A 22,543-nucleotide genomic window follows, 5' to 3' on the forward strand; every position below is an offset into this window, starting at 1 on the left:
TGCATCGGTTTTTTTTTTCCTCGTTTTGTGCGCGCGTTCTGTGCTCGCCTGTATCCCTTCTTTTTTTACTGTGTCGCCAGTGGTGAAGCGCGGTTCCCGATTGTTGTTTCCCCAGTGCCTCTAACTAAACTGCAGAGAAAAATACCAAAGAGAAAGTGGTGGTGCACAGAGAAGACTCTTTTTTGGCAAACGGGGCTACCGCTAGAACAAGGAGCGTACGTATTACTGCGCTATCTGATGCTACGTAAGTACGCATTCTGTACAATGGGAACGAAGCATCGGTAGAAATGACTGAAGGTAAACGGCAACTGCTTTTGTTGGCGAGAAACATTTTTAGAGCATGCACTTATATTCACAAGGATGCAAACCTGGGCGAGTCGGTAATGGTGCTCCATGGCAGTGTGTAGCGCAAAGAGTGTACACAGGCGCTACAGACAGCACCTGTGTTGTGTACCTTTTCTGTGTCCCTCGATTGTCATTTTGCGCTACACATATGTCATATGGATGCAGTTATATATTAGGCGCATGTTTCACCGTAAGCGCGGCATTACCAACGAGCTTCCTCGCGATGAACCGGCCGCGTCTCGTGCATATTGTGTATCTGAGAAAAAAAAAAAAAAACTTCGTCAGCTTCTTCATTCAAAAGATGGTGACTTCGGCAAAACCTTGTGTGCAATCACAGGCCGCGATGTCCCTTAGCCGCTGTAAGTATAAAGGTTCCTCGTTTGTGTTCTGAGCTATTCATGCAATTCTGCCACATGTGCCTGTGTTTGTTATTACATATACATAAGAGGAGTGTTGCGTGACTTTGTTTCCGTGTTGTTCGCATATACAATAATAAATAAAACTGCGCGCACGTGGTTACTTGTCAGCAAGTGTACAGTGCGCAGAAACAACCATATGTCAATAAAAATGAAGCATTTCACTTTGTTCCAGAGATTACAAATATATTTTATATCAATAAATGCCTATGCTTTAATTGTTGTTAGAATAGAAATTCTGGGTTTTCCTTTGTGAGCACGGGATGTCAGGGACCAAGATGCTCAAACTTCGCAGAAGCCTTCGCAAGCAAGAAGCGTTAAATACGTGCGCTGCTTCCAGTCCAAGACAAAACACACACCCTGAAACTTGTAGTCAGCGGCTTCAGTTATAGCTGAGGTCTGTTGCGACTTAATGAGAGCTGAAATGCTGTGCAAGCAGCCCTCTTGCCGAAGATGTGAGAGCGCGGTAGGCAGCAGACAGCGCAGCTGGTACCCACCCAGATTGCAGCGCTCCTGGCGGCGGCCGCCGGCATTCATCGCTCATGGTGCCACCCGGGAGGCCTCGGTCGGCACACTAGCCAATATATTCTAGGCACTATACTTGCAGAGAGCCGGCTCCGTGAACTGCGCATGCGCGCACAGAACCAAAGTGGAAAGGAGGACGCGTTGATTTTCTCGACGGAAGTGACGTCAAACAACATTTAGTATTTGCTTTTTTCTGGAAATAAGCCTCAAACCCAGATGCCAATTACCCCGTCTCGAACCACCGCACCCGAGCAAAAGCTGGCGCGCTTTTCGGGCAACGGGTGCTCGCGCCTTGCGAGCCCTAGGTCGCTTTTCATGCGTCGGCTTGTTTTAGTTTGCGGGGCATCATCCCGATAGATGCAAATTCGGTGAAAATCTGATTCAGTTTGTGGATTGTTGCCCTAAATTCAACAGCGCAGCCTTCGGTCCTGTCCCTGGCCTGTCTGCAGCCTCCGACTACGGTGAGTCGTACGCGAATGATGGTGTTTCGTACATGCCCGCGAGCTCTAGGTAAAGCACTTGTCGGCGTTCTGCTACCGTCTTGCAGCTTTTTTAACGAGTTTTTACACGGCAGTGCAGCTATGCGGTAGTCACAATTACTGACGCGGCGTAATCACGCGACAGTCTCCGGGCGAAGGCATGTGGAGACTGCATAATGGCGTCGATCCCGTTTCTTCGCGCTTGAAACAACCGTTGCATACCTGCTGCTGTGCACCGATCAGTCGCCGGTTGCTGTTGTCTTCGGGGTGCACTGGGGTATTGGGACGTACGCGGCGACTTACAGATGATGTGAAACTATTTGTGAGTCGAGAGTCGCGGAAGTTTGTAATTTGCTTTTTTTTTTTTTTTTTTAAGATTCTTCGTTTGTGGTCTAGTTTGTTTGGGCAGTAGCAGGCATTTTGGTGTGGTGCGCCAGCGTGAACGCGCTGGTTTATGATCAGGAGGTTTTATTGCCTTCCTCGCAGCTTCAGCAGATAGAGTGGCTGGGCCCATAGAAACGGTCGTGCTTCCGTCAAAAAACTGTCGTAAGGTATTTATCTATGCGGCCCATACGTGGTGCTGCAGTGCAAGAGGTCAGCTTCTTTACAGTGTCGACGAAGTGCTAAAGAAGGGGAGTTGCTGGCTAGCTGAGAGATAGTATAAGTGTAAACTGGCCCAGTGCGAAATGAGCCCCGGAGTGAAACGAGCCTACTGCTCAGCATAAAATTGCTACAAGATACGGGCGTATACCCGCACGAATTTATTGTGCTTATATGCTCACACGTTCCACTGGTCGAGTACTCACATCGGTGCATGCAGCAATCAGGGTGACTCTTCGGCTATCATAGGTTCTTGCCCATGAGAGTATCTGCCCTTTTACTACGAAAATAACTGCATTGGTAGAACTCGCTGAGCTTGTTTATATAGACTTAACACTTCGAATGCATGTCGCTACCGCAGGGTTCCCTAATATATATCTTTTGCTTGCTCCAACAGCGTCATCACTTTGAGAAAACTGGGAATGATAGCAGAAACAATGCCTCCATAAATAGTGGGCAGTGCTTGGCTTCAAGCTTCTGTCAAAGCCATGGACAGCTTATTTGAAAACAAAGCAATAATTAACCTGAGGTGGTACGTTTTGTTGAGGGGAGTGAGGCACCGTTGCATGTACAGCCTTTGTCAAAAGTGTAGAGCCCGGGGGGGTCCGCTTCTGAGCCGAATAGTGGCACTGATGTAGAATTAGTTGAGGCCTTTCCCACTGAAGGGGGTAGGACAAAAATCTTCTTGCCATCAACAAAGTTGGAATACCGGAAATTCATTACAAGCCGCAGGAACTGGCCCAGAAGCAGAACCCCTGGGCTCTACACTTTTGACAAAGACTGTTCCTCGTAATCCTGTCAAAGAGCTTGGCAGTTGCTGCTATAAGCACTCTTGATTACAATTCCATGCAAGCCGCATAACAGCATATTCCGCATTTACTGCACACGTGATTTACCTTAGTCTCTTTGTTGCTATTTCAGTGTTTTGCAAGTGTGCTAAATATTTGTATTTGTGCTAGCATTGACTGCTAGTCTCGTTACTGCCTTTTTCCTTCTGCGGCAGGCACTCTCACTTGCTTTATTCAAATCAAATTCTACTGTGAGTGAGTTTGCTGAATTTATGCAAACTAAATGTAATTGCTGTATTACTCTCATTTATTTACATTTACAGAGGCAAGGAATACTCGAGGCCGACGTACGAGTTTCCTCTACCAGTTGGATTCCGCCGCTACCTCAGTAGTGCAGTGAGCTGTGACTGGTGTGACCAAATGGACACTCACTCCTTCTACTGGTTTAGAGCGTGCTCCTAGTTAAGTTTAAAATATCTTGCTTGCAATGTATTTAATCTTGTTGTGGAATATTGTCACCCTTGCATTTGCTGATATGTTATTATTTGGAAAGCATTCAGAGCGATTTTGGACGCATGATTTGCAGTGGCGGGAGGTCGAGAAGCACAAATGTGTGACTGCAATTTTTTGCCTCTCTAGTTTTCAGCCTTTAGAATTAAAGCAACAGATTGATATGTGAACAGGCCTGGCATGGATTAAAGAGTTTGTCATATACAACAACACTTGACCCTTGCGGGGATAACACAGCTGTGGTTATCTCAGCAAAAGTTCTCTGTATGTGATGGTGTCCGAAACATGGCATTGTCTTAAGTAACTTGGCATGGAATCGGCCACTTCTTGCACTCTCTTGACAGCATCTATTGTAATGTGTGCTAGGCGACATGCCTTCGGATCTGTTGTATGTCTGCAGCAGTTGCTTTGATGTATCAAGATGGGGTGGTTGTTGCGAGTTAGAAATTCCTATTCTCCAGACTACACCAATAAAATGCAGTGAAGCCAAATACCAGGAACCAATGTGTTATGTGGTTCATTGTGAAGGCTTGCCATTCTCGTAACTTTGCCAAATTGCTGGAAACATTATTTTTAATCCCGGTCTTCTTTTGCTCATAGCACAACTCATTTCGTGCATTTGTCAACTTTTTGTGGTTTATGGTTGGCACATTTTGCAGAGGGTGACAAAATTTGAGCTGGTGTGCCACGAAGGTTAAATATCTGTTTATTGAACTCTTCTCGGGAAGCTACATGCAAATACTGCCTAATGTGGCTGTGAGGGCTTTGCACTTGATTGATGTACCGGTGCATTACTTGTGGCAGCTGGTCTACATTGTACAGGACTGCCACTTTGAGGAGCACCAGCACTGCTATGAAGCAGATTCCCAGCATTGTTCCTGGTGGAGGCAAACCACTGTAGATGTCCTCATTCCAGTGCAGCTTCAGCCAGTGAAGTTTCACAATGCCCGTGTTGGACAAACAAGAGGCCTATGAACTTGAGCATTTCACTTAGTCATTTCTTCTAAACATCCGTCAAAACAAGCAACCTCTTGGTTTCCCCAAAATCCCTGTACAATCATATTTATTTTTATTTTTACAAATCGTTTGTATAAGCTGGAGAGCCTTCACTCAAGTATACACTAGGTTCCTATCTACGTGAAAACTACACGCTTGTGTGCCAGTGTCAGCAGATCGTTGCTAACGATTGTGGAAACCCTCCTAAACAGAGATAAAACTGAGGACATGCAGCGATCATGTGTACATACTCAAAAGCAAGTGGGTACGGAAACTATGTGCACCTTTGGCCACTAGTTGGCATTACAGGTGGTTGTAGTACCTGAATCGCTAAAAGCTGAAATCAGAGCTTCTTCTGACAGACTCTTCTGGCTTCTTTGCTGCTAGTGTGATAAAAAAAATCTGTTGCTGAAGTTGCTGAATCACACAATTTCAGTGTTTTTTGTTGTGCGGCCTGACATGAACATTTCTTCATCTAAGCTGCCACCATTCTTCAGATACAGATCGCTTGTGTGTCACCACTTGGTGCGATGTTACTCTGTCACCAGGGGTAGAGACAGACAAATGGAGGAGGAGGATACGCTACAACAGGACATGTATTTGCAGACTAACAGGAAAAATAAGGAGGCCTTAGGAAAGCTAAAGAATACGGTAAACGCCGCCATGAGGCTCACTGAAAGAATCGTCAATCTAAAGAGAGGATTGCAGGAAAAGGAGTCAAGTCATTTGGTACAGGCATTCGTGATCAGTAGAACAGTTTATGCGACGCCTTGTATGAATATGGACGTGACGGAGGAAAACAAGGTGGACGCTATGATTAAGCTGGCGTATAAGGCGCCCTTGGGTTACCTAACATTGCTTCTACCGAAAGTCTGTGGGATTCATCATCATCAGCCTGACTATACCCATTGCACTCTCCCATATTTCTCCACTTAACCCGGTTCTGTGCTAGGTTGCATCCGCTTCACCCCTGCGAACTTCTTAATCCGCCCATCTAACTTTCTGCCGCCCCCTGCTACGCTTTCCTTCCCTTGGAATCCAGTTTGTTACCCTCAGTGACCATCGGTTATCCTCTCTTCGCACTACATGTCCGGCCCATGTCCATTTCTTCTTAATTTCCACTAGAATGTCGGTAACTTGAGTTATTTCTCTGACCCACTGTGCACGCTTCCTCTCTCTTAATGTTACCTCTACCATTTTTCGTTCCATAGCCCTCTGGGTCGTCCTCAACTTAAGTAGAACTCTCTTGGTTAGCCTCCACGTTTCAGCCCCATAGGTGAGTACAGGTAAGATGCAACTGTTGTATACTTTCCTCTTGAGCGATAACGATAAGCTGCTAGTCATAATCTGCGAGTGCTTGCGAAATGCGCTCCATCCCAATCCTGTTCTTCTTAGTTCCTTTTCATGGTCCGGATCTGCGGGTACTGCCTGTCCAAAGTAGACATATTCGCCTACTACTTCCAGTACTTCGCTACCTAATGTAGACTGCTGTTCCTTTCTGAGGCTGTTGAACATTACCTTAGTCTTCTGCATATTGATTTTCAAGCCTACCTTTCTACTTTTCCCGTCTAGGTCATCAATCATTATTTGCAGTTCATCCCCCGAGTTGCTTAGCAAGGCAATGTCATCAGCAAATCGCAGATTACTGAGGTATTCTCCATCTACCCTTATCCCTCACTGCTCCCATTCCAAGTCTCTGAATACTTCCTCTAAGCAAGCTGTGAATAGTACTGGGGAGATTGTGTCTCCTTGCCTAACACATTTCTTTATCGGAATTTTGTTACTTTCTTTATGCAGAACTATGGTTGCTGTGCAGCCACTATATATATCTTCCAGCACCCCCTGATTTCGCAATGCCTGCATCACCGCCGAGGTTTCAACTGAGTCAAATGCTTTTTCGTAATCAATGAATGCTATGTATAAGGGCTGGTTATATTCCGAGCATTTTTCTATCACCTGATTGATGGTATGGATATGATCGATAGTAGAGTACCGTTTCTGAAGCCCTGCTTGATCCTTTGCTTGATTGCAGTCTAAGGTTGCCCTGATTCTATTAGCGATTACCTTAGTAAACACCTTATACCTAACAGACAGTAAGCTGATTGGTCTGTAATTTTTAAGGTTCTTAGCATCCCCTTTCTTATGAATGAGGATAATGTTTGCGTTCTTCCATAGTTCCGGTACTATCGATGACACCACGCACTGCGTATACAGGGTAGCCAGTTTTTCTAGCACGATATCTGCCCAGCACGGCCGCCCCAGGAAATACATACTTGCCACTCACATTGCCACTGCTTTCCTCCGTCCCCATTCCAACATGCGAGAGCTGTCATTGGAATCTTGCGAGCAGTTGCATGGTTGTGCTGTTTACCTTTAAATCTGTCAGTGAAGAACTTAGTGATAGATACTGATTGATAATGATAGTGACAGTGATGATAATGACAGAGATTACTATGATGTCATGACGTTACCAGGCGACTCGAGCACATGTGAAAGTTAACCTGATCCAGTCGTCAGTGCAGCACCTTTCATTTGGCGTTTGCTCTAACGCCACATGACACAGCATACAAAAGCAGACGCAGTACAGCAAGCATCAGCAGCATTTCAAATTGGTTTACAGGAAAGAAAAGGCGTATCTCACACTTCTCCGCGAACACCTGAATCGAGCCATAAGGAAAACGAGGAAGGAGGTGCCATAGTGGAGGGCATCAGACCACCATGCAATAAAGGCTTTCACCTCATTGCTCTTTAGTGGTCCAAAGTGCCCCTAGAGTTTTTACTTTTTGCTCGTATGAGCATTCAGTTCAGTGCTGCATAGTGTGATGTTAAAAAAGCACGAGTACCAGGGACCGATGCATTTGTCACCTGCAGTCACTCATTGCGACCTTGGCTGTTCCTTTTATGTTATTTTGTGTTTGTCATGACACATTCATGTGTTACCCCGCCGGGATGGCGCAGTGGTTAGGGCGCTTCCTAAGGATGCGGGATCGAATCCTGGCCTCGGCGACCGCTTTTCGAATGGAGGCGAAAGGCAAGGCGACCGTGTGCTGTGGAATGTCAGTGTACGTTAAAGAACCCCAGGTGGTCGAAATTTCCGGAGTCCTCCACTACAGCGTCTCTCATAGCCCGAGTCGCTTTGGGACATTAAACCCCACAAACCATTCCATGTGGTTCTGCCAGATATACAGTAACTTGGCACTAGCTAACAGAAAGTCGCTGTAGAGAGTAGTGATGTGGTACTAGCTGGTATTATATTGCGCAGGGCCACTCTAGCATTTTTTTTTTTTCCCGGAAGCTTAAATGGAATTCTTTTTGACTGGGGCAGAAAAGTTTCGCAATTTGAACGCCCGTGCTCTTCTCTAGCGTTGTTCTGTGCCTGCACTTCAGTGCAGTGCAGTGTTGAGCCAGCGGCAAACGTATACATAACCAGCGCTGCCAGCTTTGGCGAATTAGTCTGCTCGAGGTTGCGGTTACAAAAAATAAAAATAAGCATCAAGATACCCCGCATGCTCACTTGAGATGCAGACTAAAGGTCGTTCCTGCAGGAAGCATAATCAAATTCAGATGTGGGTTTCAGTTTGAGCACAAGCAGAGTGGTGAGTGCTTTTCCACATTAACAGTGTTGAGCTGCCCTTCTGCCAGGAAGTGCTCTATGCGAACTGATAAGTACAGAACCCCATTACAGTAAAGTCACCGGGACCGGCCAAAATCTTACTATATCAGTTGTTAGTGATGACACGGTCCTGAAGATACTATCTCGTAATTAAAGTCTGCTTACTAAGCACATCTTGTTGCTTTATGAAAAGAACGCTCTAAAATGCCTTCCATCACTCTCTTATCATCTCTGTGCCATTTCCTTTTTCATTTTTTTTTTCTTTTACAGCTTGTAGAAGTACCTGTTTAGCATGAATGCAACATGGATACAAATACAGCCGAGCTTGATTCCAGCTGAGAACCAAAACATTGCGTGAGCGCAGCATCATCTTCCGCTGTTTCCATCTTTTAAGAGGCAATAGATGAAAAATGCGCGACAGTCCAGCACTGCAAAACCTCACAAGCCACGCCTCCAATTCTTGCCACTACTCCTTCGTGCTGAACAGTGTTGTGTGAATGTTCGGCCGTTTCTTCGCTTCCCTTTTTCTTGCTGCACTTTTACTCTATTTTTAAGTGACCGGCCGTCTTCTTTTTGTGTTTGGTCAGCTTTACATTTTTCCCGCTACGTGCTGCATGCTTTCCCTCACGGCTCCAAGGCCTTAAAGTTGGCTTCTTCTCAGTGCTGATGAGCCTAGCGGTAAAACCATAAAAAAAAAAAGCACTACTTATTTTTTTTTTTTTTTTTAAATTTCCTAGCGATTCCATGTAATGCGTGTGCAGCAATGACATTTCGTGAGAAGTCGACGCCACGGCCAGACGTTGTTTAGTATAACCTAGTTTTACCAAAAGCACTACTATGATGGGCCTTCAGTTTCACTTTACTATAGCAGGGTTCTACTGTACAATGATAACCGGTCATAGAGGCTCCTCCATATTTCACGAGTGGAATGAAGTCCAGTTTTGTGCCCATTGCAGAAACAAGCTGAACAAGCTGGTCATTCTATGTTTCGTTTTCTGGAGAAGGTGCTTTGCAGCAATACCTAGCCTTCAGGGGCCGTGCAAAAATCTTAGCAGTGACATCCTACGAGATATTCAGAAGAACTTGTCCAAGAAAAAGTATAGACAATGAATACGATCTGTGCAGGGGAGTAAGAGCTAGGAGTTAGCATTGCTGTTCTCAATGCAGCTGATGGGTTACGACCATGCAAGCGGGTTGTGCCACCTAATCTACAAATCACAGTGCGACACATTGTACCCGTTCTCCACCCTCTGCCTCCTACCTTCTCTTCATCATCCCTCTTGTCTCTACTTTGCCACCTGCCAATCAAGGTCTCAAAGGTACGAACAACACAAGCTGTCTAAAGCCACCACTTGAAGGAAACCAAATTTTGGTTACATGTTGATATGACAGCGTTAAAGGCTGCCATTCACCATAAAATTTGGTATCAGGGTTGTGAATGAAAAATTGTGGGTGATAGCCGGGAATTGATGGTGGCAGGGTTGTGCAAAGTCACTTGATCATATGATATGGCAGATTTGGCAGGAGCTGCCAAATCAAGCTTCTCGAATCAGATGGGTAGGTGAAATGAATCGAACCCTCCAGGACTCTTGCATTTCAAGTCAGACATGCTACCCGTAGACCACAAAGGCACTTCATACGGCTAGGTTAAGGGAAGCTTTATATTTGTGTCGGGCAGTCTTTCACATAATGTGGTAGTTCATGACTATGCTAAAGAGTATGTATAAGATAATGGAAGTACCACCATTGCCGAAAATAACCAGGCTGCGTGCTCCGCTTTTCAGCCAAGTAGCAGATAATTCGTACCACTTCTGAAACTGTAAATCTGTGCAAAGTAGTAAAGGCAAGCTGCAGTCCTCACTTCTCAACAAGTTGTGATCCTCTAGGAATTCATGTTGACCTTAGGATACAAGCTAAAATAAGGCCTTGCCTTATTTTTACCTCTCTGCAAGTTCGATCCCTGCCAAGGCGCAGGGGTACAGAAAAAAATTAAGGCAGATTGCAGTCATGTACAAGACTGATGACACAATGATGTTGTTTCTGTTTGCCTCAAGTTATCCGTGATTATACTTCGAGACTCATCGTGGCTATCTGTTGTCAGCGGACAAGTGCAACAGATATTATGCCTTTTCTTTCCTGTAAACCAATTTAAAACACTGCTGATTCCTGTGTGGTACGGCGTTTGAGGAAGCGACAGATGAAAGGCGCAGCACGGATGCCTGGATTGGATGCCTGGCAAGGTTAGCTTCATATATGCGTGAATCGCACGGTGAAGTCATCGGTCATGACCGGACATGATGTCATGTGGTGACCTCAGTTCTGGTTATTAGACATGACTGGATGTGACGTCATGATGATGTCACATCCGGTCATGGTGACATTACTGCGAACACATTAAGCTGCGCACAATAGATGAAACAACCTCCAGCTTAAACAGCATCACTGTTGAAAGTGGCCGTTGTGCAGTCTAGTTGAAAGTTTGGGCGGCTGTATGCGAGCAAGGAACTGAGTGCTGTGATTTAACTTCCCAAAATAAATGCCACCGAGCGGTACTTTTTTCTTAATACAGGTCATACATTTACTAGAACAACCTTACTTTGTATTTTACAGCTGAAAATGCTGCAAAAAGCAAATTTTCTAAACTTGAGAATTTTATTCTGGCATGGCTTATATTCTCTAATCTCCAAAACAATTTTCTTGGGTTCCTTTACTTCTGGAAAACTTGGGGTATTGTTGGAACAACTACGATGAGAACAGCAAATTTTACAAATTTGAAATTAAAGTGTATGAGAACATGCAAGATGGCGACCATGGCACAAACTTTTTTTTTTCCGCCTAAAACAAGCTGGGGTAACGTTGTCGTAGTAACCCAATACAGTCCTTTTCTAAACTGACAGCGGTCGAGCGTAAAAATTGCGTCAAATGGCATGATATGGGTCTGTGTGCAGGCTTCACACAACTCGTACTCTCAGGCAAGTCCAGTAAAAGAATCTGACTGCTGAGCTGCTACCCGGCACAACAGAACCCAGAATGCAACCTAATCCTACGTTAGCCTGAATACTTAAATTTTTGAGACAAAGCATTCATAGAAGGTTGAAAAAACTTGTACATGCAGAATGCGATCAAAAAATCTGGAACAAGTTTCATGACACGCATGTCATTTTTGACAGCATATCACACAACTTGGAAGAAAGTCGACAACTTCACTTTGGAAGCAAATTTTTGTGAAAATGTACAACACCACTGGGAAGGAAAACAATTGAAGCAGTTGAAACAAAAAATTTGGTGGCGCATGTGTCAGTGAACCCTCAGTGTCTATTAAAGAAAGTGAAATGAATGATCTTCGACACTAGTAGAACCTGAATAGCGCTGTGTTATAAGGCTGTCCATAAGTGGCAATAAGCAAAGTTAAAATCAAAACAAAACCAAACTTGACAGAACTTGCACCAATATCACTGCTATGCTAAAATAAAATACACAGACACCATATAACCACTGTTCACAATACAAGTTCTACAAACCTGATGCGAATTTTTATATCATAGCTGTAACGATACTAGCACAGCCTGATAACTACAGTACACCTAAACAATCACTCTACCTGCCTCTATGCATATATTGTATGCATATAGGCACTATGCACATATTGTACTTGACTACAAAGTTCAGCATGGTAGTTAACAACCATGCACATGAAACAGCTCGGGTATTGAAAAGCCTCTTCCAATCATGTTCAAAACCAATATATTCTGATCAAATCAACATGCAAAATGTAAATCTTTCGTAAAAAATTTCATTTTGCACACAAAGACAAAGGTAGCTTTACTGCACATACTGTAGCACGAGTTGAATGCTCCGGGCAAATTTTCATAGTGCTGCAGGGTTTTTATGTGTTTATTATATGAACGATGCAAAAAAAAAAAAAAAAAAAAATTGTGAACTCCATAAAAGGTGCCACATTAGAACAAAAATTAGCAGTGCTATGCCTAGATAATTCCACTGCAAGAATGCATCTGTGCTGACTCATGTTCTATTGCCATAAACAAAGTACAGTATGTGAGGAATACAAGGTATGGAGGTTTGATTCCCAGTGGAGACAGTATTTATTTATTTTATTTACCCCACTAATCACACATGTGCTCTGTGCTGTCGTACAGTACAGCAAGTAATGGCATATGGTACCTGTAGTAAGACACAGTTCATGCTGGATACATCGGCTGTCATGCAAAGATGTAATCAATGCAATTAACACTTTTTGTAGTGGCTTGAAATTGTTGACTGCGACCCCGAGCAGTTCGCATGTGAACACTGGCAACCACTGTGATTTCGTAGTATCGATGACAGTCGCCGCAGATGATGAGGGGAATGTCTGGTGCCCTCACAATGCATCAGCCATCTCGCAGATAAGTGCTGCCCTTCAGCGCCACCATTGCAATTCTTGTTTAAATGGCTATGGGTTGTACAAACTGGAAACTCTAGCAGACTAACAATCTTGTGCATTCACAATGCCGTAATAACAACATTGCGTGGGTAGTAATTTAGAAAAAATAAATACATTCACAGTTAAAACTGGTTCACTGGACAATATTTTGTAAGTAATAATTCAACAATACTGCACAAGAATTTTCAAAACTCCTCTGAGCCTCACTAGGGCACCTATGAATGTCGTGCAGCCTTGGTGGATGGAACCGTGACAGATTATTGTAGATGAAAATGTAGCCATTAAATACTGTCCTTTTTAAAATGCGTGATAGAGCGTTACACTGCAGTGCACAGGTGTAGAACATAAAAACATGGCTGCAGCTGCGAGCTATCAGGTGGCTGTCGCACATACTCCATGATAGTAAATCAGGTATATGTATCTTCCATGGGGCAGGTAGCTAGTAGCAGGCTAGGCAGGCAAACAGGGTTCGTTCATGGCTCTGGTCCACCAAGAATGTGACAGTGCTGCAAGTCATCTATACTAGGGAAGATTACCTAACATGCAGACAACTACTGTAAAGTCAAACACTGAAATTACAAAAAAATTAAGGTGATAAATGAAATGTACTGCCTTTGGATCTGAGCAAGAATGAGAACAGAGGCAAGCCATTTGGTAAGCCTGTTTCGATGCATTCCCTAAAGCCACATCTCTATGCTGTTCTGACCAGTTTATTTGTTTTACAAGAATACACTAGGAAAGAACCAAGCGATCCCACATTACATCTACGTTGTGCACTACAGTTATAAAAATAAACATCATAGCTAACGAGTATGTGACCCCGTTCGGTAATGCAGTACATTTACTTTGCTGTACAGCGTACCACTCGTCTCGGGACTGACGGACAGCGTGTTAGGCCCTTATCATTTGCCAAAAAAAAAGCGAAGCTTAATTTCTAGTCAATCAACATTACACACTATTAAGAAGCGGTCAACACACTTGAAACACAGTTCTATATTCAGCTAGTCTGCAAACTATTACCACAGTCATCATACATAAAAGCAACAACAGGCGCATACATGCAGCATGTGCTGAAAAGGCGCGTCCCATGCAAGTGCAAAACTGACGTTGGCCTCGGTGATCTTACGACTGCTAGGGAAAGCTACATGCCTCACAGTCACACTAAAAATTAATTCAAAGCACTTCTGACACAAACGTAAGCCTTCGATGTCTCTGTAGTCACAATGCCTAAACACTTTCAGCGGAGCGCTTTATTTAGTTCTGCGCAGGCAAGCTCAGAACTTCGCTCAGACAACCTCAAGTGCAGCAAGAAAGTAACCTTGCTGCAATGTTCACAGTTAAACGTCCCGAAACAAATCGTTCCCAGCTAATTTCACACAGCGATTCGCGGAAGAATCGCGGTTCTAGCGCAGGCACCATGCTTACCAACATGGCACTCGAGTACGTTAATGTTCCACAAATCAATATATTAACTGATTTCCTTCCAAAGAGCAATCAGCTGGCTTTCTATTAGACTTACCAAAGTGATGCTCACCGTGCGAAGTGCGTCGCCTGTGCTGTATAAACACAGAACACAGCCATTTTATGGTTCGTTAGCATTAACAACAAATAGATAAAGCGCAACACAGGGTCCGCAAAACAGTGGAAGGAGAATAACTAGAGTCAATAACGCGTCAAACATTTTTTTAAAACGTTTCATGTAACGCGCCGCAACTCAAAATAATTTAGCGGAGGGGCGATGATGATGATAATGGCGCACGCACCATCATATCTAAAATTGTTGCAAATGAAACTATACAGTTTCAGTTAAACAAAGGAGGTGGTGACGCATAAACTACAAGAGCCAATTTTAATTATCTAAAGCACGGCCGCTCAATGGAGGCGCACTTGGGTGCGGCCCGTCGCGTCGCCAAGAAGAGCCATATTGCGCCTAGTTCTTATCGCCACCGCTGCGGCGCCACCGCTCCGGGACGAGTCCTGGCGGAGAGCTGCGCGCAGCGGCCGTGGCTGTGCTTTCGTTTCGGCGTCCGCGTGGTCGGAGCTTGCTCAATTTAGGATTATGAGCGACGTTTCACAGAGTATGTGATGCTATGTGCAAATTTGCTATTGATAAGGTGATAGCGGCAAGTCATCATCACTAGGCTTTTCCAAGTCATTCGTGAAACTCCGTTTACAACGAGAACGAGGCATTCGTGTGCTTCGTTCCATTTAGTTGCGTTTCAACCACTGTAATAACGTATTAGATATTGCAATCTTGAAATCGGGACATGGTTTGGGGCCATTTATTCAGCGTGCACTTTTCTGGAACCTTACAATTCAGGACGTAGCGTTCAACATTATTATTTTTATTTTTTATTTATTTATTTACTGAATCCTCAAAGGCCCCATTTAAGGGGTATTACATGAGGGGTAAATATTTTTCAGCCTGTTCCTCCGTTTTCACTGCAAATAATATTCAAGTGGGTACCACCACCAAAACATACTAGTTAACACAAACTGTTGCAAAAGAAACAACACAAGACAGCCAGTTCAACGACACGCCCGCAGGCTCGGGCAATTTTTTTCTCGTTCGATTATGAAGCCGCATGATGCACAGAAGACACGCAAGCTTATTTTACAAGCGAAGAACTTTTCTCGAAAAAGGTTTATGTGCAAGAGTGATTTTTTCCACGTCTGATTGATGTTGCCTGTCCAGTTGGTCAGCAGTAGTCGCATTAGTTTGGTTAGGTCTTTAGTGTGACTGCGGTCTTCTCTCTCGCAAATCAACTCCGGAAATTGCACAAAATAGGGAAGAAGGGATGAAACTAACATGTTGCATAGCTTGCTGCTTCTTATGACCTGCGGGCACTTCATCACCTTGCTAACAATGGTGCATGGTGATTTTCAGATACCTTAGGCGTCCATCATCAAGAATTTTGATAAGTCCAGGGTTTTGCAGGAATCACAAGGCACAAAGTTAATAAAAGGATGGGGACTAATAAAATAAATTTAATGCACTTTAAAGTAAGCACTAGAAGATATTTAAACTTTGGTAATAATTATAAATAATGAAAACACGGGCAGGCACTGAAAACAGAATAAATAAAAATGTTTCATGAGATTCTGTAAAACTATTCATACTTTCTCTTCAAATGGACGTGCAAGGTAACCAGCCAAGAATGCAATCGGTGCCAACTCTATGTCAGCTGCTGGTTCACACCACACATGAATGAATCCAAGCTGACTCGAAAACTATCTCGCAGCAGACGTGATATGGCAGTTGGCAAGGTACGACTTTCATAATCACGAATGCCAAGTTTTATAGCTGCCTATTGTTGATAGGTGCATTTGCAGACTGATGCTTGCAAGATGCCAACCTGCACAAAGCATGGCAAAATGTGTATCACATCAGTCGATATAATATTTTTTCGCTAGTGGTACCTTCAGTATTTTTTCCGAGGTGAAAACTGCAGCCCTTGCGTCAACTTTGTCGTTCCCGCCTTTGAATTGCCTTAGGCTGCTAAAAAGCAATACTATAGGCCCGCTTTCAGAGCCTGCTTTAGGGCGTATCGGAAGCTGAAAATAAGATTCGGTTAAATGCAATGCACTAGTAAGGCACACAGAAGACATTGTTGTAAGATACTTGATGGGATCAAGAAGGTACATAATTTGCGCCACTGTGGATCTGGTTGTCATGATTGTTGCTTCGTACGTTTGTTTGGTTAGCCTTTGCTTCGACGTGCCTCCTTGGACCTGGATGTCTTCGATATGGCAAAGTCCAACTCTAACCAAGAGAGTCGCTCGTCATCTGACAAATAGAGCGTCTCCTCTTGGTGTCTCCATGGCTTCACTTATGCGATGTTGGGCAAGGCATACCATTTTGATATCATCGTCATAAAAGTGATCGTGGCGCAGCTATCTTGAAACACACATGCTTCAGGATGACACGGGGGGTTGTCCAGGAGGAAATAAAGTGTAGCTATAACAAGTGGGGAAAATAAAGCTATTGACCTGTGCACATTAACTTTTTCAAGGTTGTTTGGCTCAACATGAGCCCGCGTGAGTAACTTAACTTGTAATGTGGGCAGTTCGGGAACACGGAGGGGACAGCTGAAAGAAGCAGGATCCTCAGTTTTATGTTCTTCCTGTAATCGTCATCTGTGATGTGTAGTGAGTATACCAGTGACTTCTCACTCGGCTCTCACCGGCTTCCTTTTCCATCCTAGCCCTCCCGAGATATGTTTTTCAGCCATGCTGCTCGACGTTGTGAATCGCACGGGAACTCATGGTAACCAATCTTTTCTTGCTTTCGTGGTGCACAGCGGCACACAGCAGTTGCCTGGCATGGTGCTGCATACGCTTAGGACGCTGTTATGCTGAGTAGTCAAAACGATAACACGCGCCAATCCAGCCAGCGCGTTCCTTCCGCGTCGTCTGCTCGTCCGTGCCGGCGGCGCCTTGTCCTGGAGTGGTGGCGCCCCCGCGGAGAATGACGGCAGAAACTGTAACTTCTCCCAATACGCGCTTCCCCAGCCATTGAGGCGCGACGCGACGGGCCGCACCAAGTGCGCCTCCATTGAGCGGCCGTGTCTAAAGGTTTCCTTTTACTGAATTAATTTTTGTTGGCATTGGACGTTTTCGCCACCTGCAGCGCTGTCACTCAACCGTTGCAACGGCGCGCCATTTGAACCGGCTGGTTGTACGGTGCTCGCACAAGTCTCTGCTGTTCTTTCTTCTCAGTTCAGCTCTCTTGCAAGCCTCCCAGAGGCTGTATGACTCATTTATCTCGCCACAAGTAACTTTTAAACCACAGTTCAGCAATGCGACACTAGAGCCATTCAATGAAGGACTACACTTATTCCTAGTCTGGCATTTATTTCCTTTGTGCATTTTCACTCTGTCCATTCATAACAAAAACTTGGAAGAAAAATCAAGAGGCTAAGTGGGCTTCCCACAGTGCAGTTACATATCTATAGTTATTTCATAAATTGGCAACACAGTTTTGATTCATCATCACTGCCTGCATTAGGTATGCTGAAGGGAATTAATGGTCTGCAATCATCGCTGCTTCATGCGTTAGCTGCAGCCGCTAACCTTGGCTCATTTGCCGACATTATCTCTTCATCCCAGTGTCTGGAATCCCTTACTTGTTTCACTCCCTCGAAACCTAATCGATTAGCTGAAAAGCCCTATTTCCTGGATCACATGTCCCTCTCTAATGCTTCTTTTCAGTTTTCTGCATCTTCATACTCAAAGATGTGCACCATGTGCTGCAATCTCAACTGCAGGTACTCTACTGCAAGATGGCCAGCACTCTGTGTCATATGGTATGGTGTTGCGGCAGCATAGAAGTACCACCCACACAAACCATCAGATGAGGACCTGCTTATGCCCTCACCTTTTTGGACCAAGGACGCCACCTGCCCAGGGCAAATAGGGCCTGCTCATTTCAATAATAGCTGATTACTACTTCCTTGTTATGATTACCTTGAAACTGTACTTTAATCCACATCTGTGTTTGTGAAGGTTTTCCAAATTATTTTACTTTCTATAACCTGCTGCACTGTCCTTTGCTTAGGTATTTTAAACTAATGCTTTAATATCCACTTTTCAGCCTTTCAAATGATCACATGATAGCAAGCTGCCTTTTATTACATTATATGTACAGCACCTTCCAAATTTACATTCACCTCTTTTTGCTCTTGGGGAAATGTTTCTCATGGTTCAGATTCAACCTGGCTTAAAAAAATTACTCCCTTCCTACGTCCGAAACCTTCCTACCTATGTGCAGCAGTGACTTTGTGGCTATGCATTCGACTGCTTATCCTAAGGTTTTAAGATTAAATATATGGCTACATTTTGGCAGAGGCAAGATGTAAAGACACCTGTGGGCTACATAATGTCAGTGCATATAAAAAGGACACCAAGCAGTCAAAATTAATTAGCTCTTTCCCATGCTTGCCGTCTTTCATAGACCGCATTAGGTTTTGGCATTCCCGATCCCTGTGTGCTATGTCAATACCTCTACCTGTTGTAAAGTTGCTCTCATCACAAAGGGTTGAAAAATAAACTTTCATCTTGTTTCCGCACAGGGCTTGTTTGGCTCATTCCGCACAGGGCCAACTCACGTTTAAACCATCTCTCAGCTGGCCAGCAACCCCCCTTTATCAGTCCGCAGATATACTCATGTATTGCAGCACTACCACGTATGGTCTGTACAAATGAGTGCCACTTACCTTCCAACAGTTTTCCGAAAGATGCCCGACATTTTCTATGGGCTGAGCCGCTCCATCGGTTGAAGCTGCGAGGAAGGCAATAAAACCTCCTGATTATAAACCAGCGCGTTCACGCTGGCGCACGCAAAAATGCCTCATACTGCCCAAACAAATATAAGCGAACTCAGAAACAGTTTTACGTTATCTTTTAGTCGCCTCATATGTCCCAATACTCTAGTGCATCCAGAAGACAACAGCAACCGGCGATTGATCGGTGCACGGCAGCAGGTATGGAAGCTGTTCCAAGCGCAATGAAACGAGATCGTGGACGCCATTACGCAGTCTCCTCACGCCTTCGCCCGGAGACCGTCGCGCGATTACGCCGCGTCAATAATTGAGGCTAACGCATGCTTGCGCTGCCGTGCAAAAACTCGTTACAAGAAGCTGCAAGGAAGGCGATGGCAGAAAGACTACAAATGCTTTACTTAGAGTTCGCGGGCATGTATGTACGACTCACCGCAGTCAGAAGGCTGTAAATAGGACTGCACCGAAGGCTGCGCCCTTGAATTTAAGGCTATAATTCACGAACTGAATTCGCATATCACCGAGTTTGTATTTACCGGGATGATGGCCCGCAAACTGCAGCAGACCGACGCATGAAAGACAACCTAGGTGCCTAGGGCTCGCAAAGCGCAAATGCTCGTTGTCTGAAAAGCGCGCCAGTCTTCCTTTTTTGGGCCATACTTTGGGCGACTCAGTGAGCATCTGGGTTTGAGGCTTACTTCTAGAAAAAAACAAGCACTAAAAGCTATTTGACGTCACATCCGTCCAGAAGAGCAACATATCCTCCTTTCCACTTTGGTCCTGGGCGCGCATGCGCAGTTCACGGAGCCGGCTCTCTGCAAGTTCAGGTGAATATCGAGGATCGGGCCCCTGGATCGACCTGAACTTGCAGAGAGCCGGCTCCGTGAACTGCGCATGCGCGCCCAGAACCAAAGTGGAAAGGAGGATGCGTTAATTCTCTCGACGGATGTGACGTCAAATAACTTTTAGTATTTGCTTTTTTCTGGAAATAAGCCTCAAACTCAGATGCCAATTACCCCGTTTCACAGCGCCCGAGCCACCCGAACAAAAGCTGGCGCGCTTTTCGGGCAACGGGTGCTCGCGCCTTGCGAGCCCTAGGTCGCTTTTCATGCGTCGGCTTGTTGTAGTTTGCGGGGCATCATCCCGATAGATGCAAATTCGGTGAAAATCTGATTCAGTTCGTGGATTGTTGCCCTAAATTCAACAGCGCAGCCTTCGGTCCTGTCCCTGGCCTGTCTGCAGTCTCCGACTACGGTGAGTCGTACGCGAATGATAGTGTTTCGTACATGCCCGCGAGCTCTAGGTAAAGCACTTGTCGGCGTTCTGCTACCGTCTTGCAGCTTTTTTAACGAGTTTTTACACGGCAGTGCAGCTATGCGGTAGTCACAATTACTGACGCGGCGTAATCACGCGACAGTCTCCGGGCGAAGGCATGTGGAGACTGCATAATGGCGTCGATCCAGTTTCTTCGCGCTTGAAACAACCGTTGCGTACCTGCTGCTGTGCACCGATCGGTCGCCGGTTGCTGTTGTCTTCGGGGTGCACTGGGGTATTGGGACGTACGCGGCGACTTACAGATGATGTGAAACTATTTGTGAGTCGACAGTCACGGAAGTTTGTAATTTGCCTTTTTTTTTTTTTTTTTTTTTAAGATTCTTCGTTTGTGGCCTAGTTTGTTTGGGCAGTAGCAGGCATTTTGGTGTGCGCCAGCGTGAACGCGCTGGTTTATGATCAGGAGGTTTTATTGCCTTCCTCGCAGCTTCAGCATAGTGGCTGGGCCCATAAAAACGTTCGTGCTTCTGTCAAAAAACTCGAAAGGTATTCATCCATGCGGCCCATACGTGGTGCTGCAGTGCAAGAGGTCAGCTTCTTTGCAGTGTCGACGAAGTGCTAAAGAAGGGGAGTTACTGGCCAGCTGAGAGACAGTATAAATGTAAACTGGCCCAGTGCGAAATGAGCCCCAGAGTGAAATGAGCCTACTGCTCAGCACGAAATGGTTACAAGATACGGGCGTATACCCGCACGAATTTATTGTGCTTATATGCTCACACGTTCCACTGTCGAGTACTCACATCGGTGCATGCAGCAATGAGGGTGACTTGGGCTATCATAGGTTCTTGCCCATGAGAGTATCTGCCCTTTTACTACCAAAATAACTGCATTGGTAGAACTCGCTGAGCTTATTTATATAGATTTAACACTTCGAATGCATGTCGCTACCGCCGAGTTCCCTAATATATATCTTTTGCCTGCTCCAGCAGTGTCATCACTTTGAGAAAACTGGGAATGATAGCAGAAATAATGCCCCCATAAATAGTGGGCAGTGCTTCGCTTCAAGCTGCTGTCAAGGCCATTGACAGCTTATTTGAAAACAAAGCAATAATTAACCTGAGGTGGTATGTTTTGTTGAGGAGAGTGAGGCACCGTTGCATCTACTACCTCATAATCCTGTCAAAGAGCTTGTAAGTTGCTGCTATAAGCACTCTTCATTACAATTCCATACAAGCCGCAGCATATTCCGCACTTACTGCACTCATGATTTAACTTAGTCTCTTTGTTGCTATTTCAGTGTTTTGCAAGTGTGCTAAATATTTGTATTTGTGCTAGCATTGACTGCCAGTCTCGTTGCTGCCTTTTTCCTTCTGTGGCAGGCACTCTCACTTGCTTTACTCGAATCAAATTCTACTGTGAGTGAGTTTGCTGAATTTATGCAAACTAAATGTAATTGCAGCATTGCTCTCATTTATTTACATTTGCAGAGGCAAGGAATACTCGGGGCCGACGTACGAGTTTCTTCCACCAGTTGGATTCCTCTGCTACCTCGGTAGTGCAGTGCGCTGTAACTGGTGTGACCAAATGGATACTCTCACTCCTTCTACTGGTTTAGAGCGTGCTCCTAGTTAAGTTTAAAATACCTTGCTTGCAATGTATTTAATCTTGTTGTGGAATATTGTCAGCCTTGCATTTGCTGATGTGTTATTTGGAAAGCATTCAGAGTGATTTTGGACGCATGATTTGCCGTGGCGGGAGGTGGAGAAGCACAAATGTGTGACTGCAATTTTTTGCCTCTCTAGTTTTCAGCCTTTAGAATTAAAGCAACAGATTGATATGTGAACAGGCCTGGCATGGATTAAAGAGTTTGTCATATACAACAACACTTGACCCTTGCGGGGATAACACAGCTGTGGTTATCTCAGCAAAAGTTCTCTGTATGTGATGGTGTCCGAAACATGGCATTGTCTTAAGTAACTTGGCATGGAATCGGCCACTTCTTGCACTCTCTTGACAGCATCTATTGTAATGTGTGCTAGGCGACATGCCTTCGGATCTGTTGTATGTCTGCAGCAGTTGCTTTGATGTATCAAGATGGGGTGGTTGTTGCGAGTTGGAAATTCCTATTCTCCCGACTACACCAATAAAATGCAGTGAAGCCAAATACCAGGAACCAATGTGTTATGTGGTTCATTGTGAAGGCTTGTCATTCTCGTAACTTTGCCAAATTGCTAGAAACATTATTTTTAAGCCCGGTCTTTTGCTCATAGCACAACTAAT

At 44.7% G+C, this 22,543-nt stretch overlaps 2 long non-coding RNA genes across 2 annotated transcripts; both read left to right on the top strand.

The window, feature by feature from the left end:
* The first annotated feature begins 1,523 nt into the window (after nt 1-1,523).
* Nucleotides 1,524-3,833, top strand: LOC146172224 (uncharacterized). Its single transcript, XR_014702447.1, has 2 exons — nt 1,524-1,747; nt 3,477-3,833. It is a non-coding gene; the product is annotated as an uncharacterized LOC146172224 (long non-coding RNA).
* Nucleotides 3,834-19,845: 16,012 nt separating this feature from the next.
* On the top strand, nt 19,846-22,146 carry LOC146172225 (uncharacterized). The gene is made up of 2 exons (XR_014702508.1): nt 19,846-20,245; nt 21,751-22,146. It is a non-coding gene; the product is annotated as an uncharacterized LOC146172225 (long non-coding RNA).
* The last annotated feature ends 397 nt before the right edge of the window (nt 22,147-22,543 follow it).

Source organism: Amblyomma maculatum, unplaced genomic scaffold (assembly GCF_055883805.1).
Source record: "Amblyomma maculatum isolate TAMU_Amacu unplaced genomic scaffold, ASM5588380v1 scaffold_13, whole genome shotgun sequence".
Lineage (NCBI taxonomy): Eukaryota > Metazoa > Arthropoda > Arachnida > Ixodida > Ixodidae > Amblyomma > Amblyomma maculatum.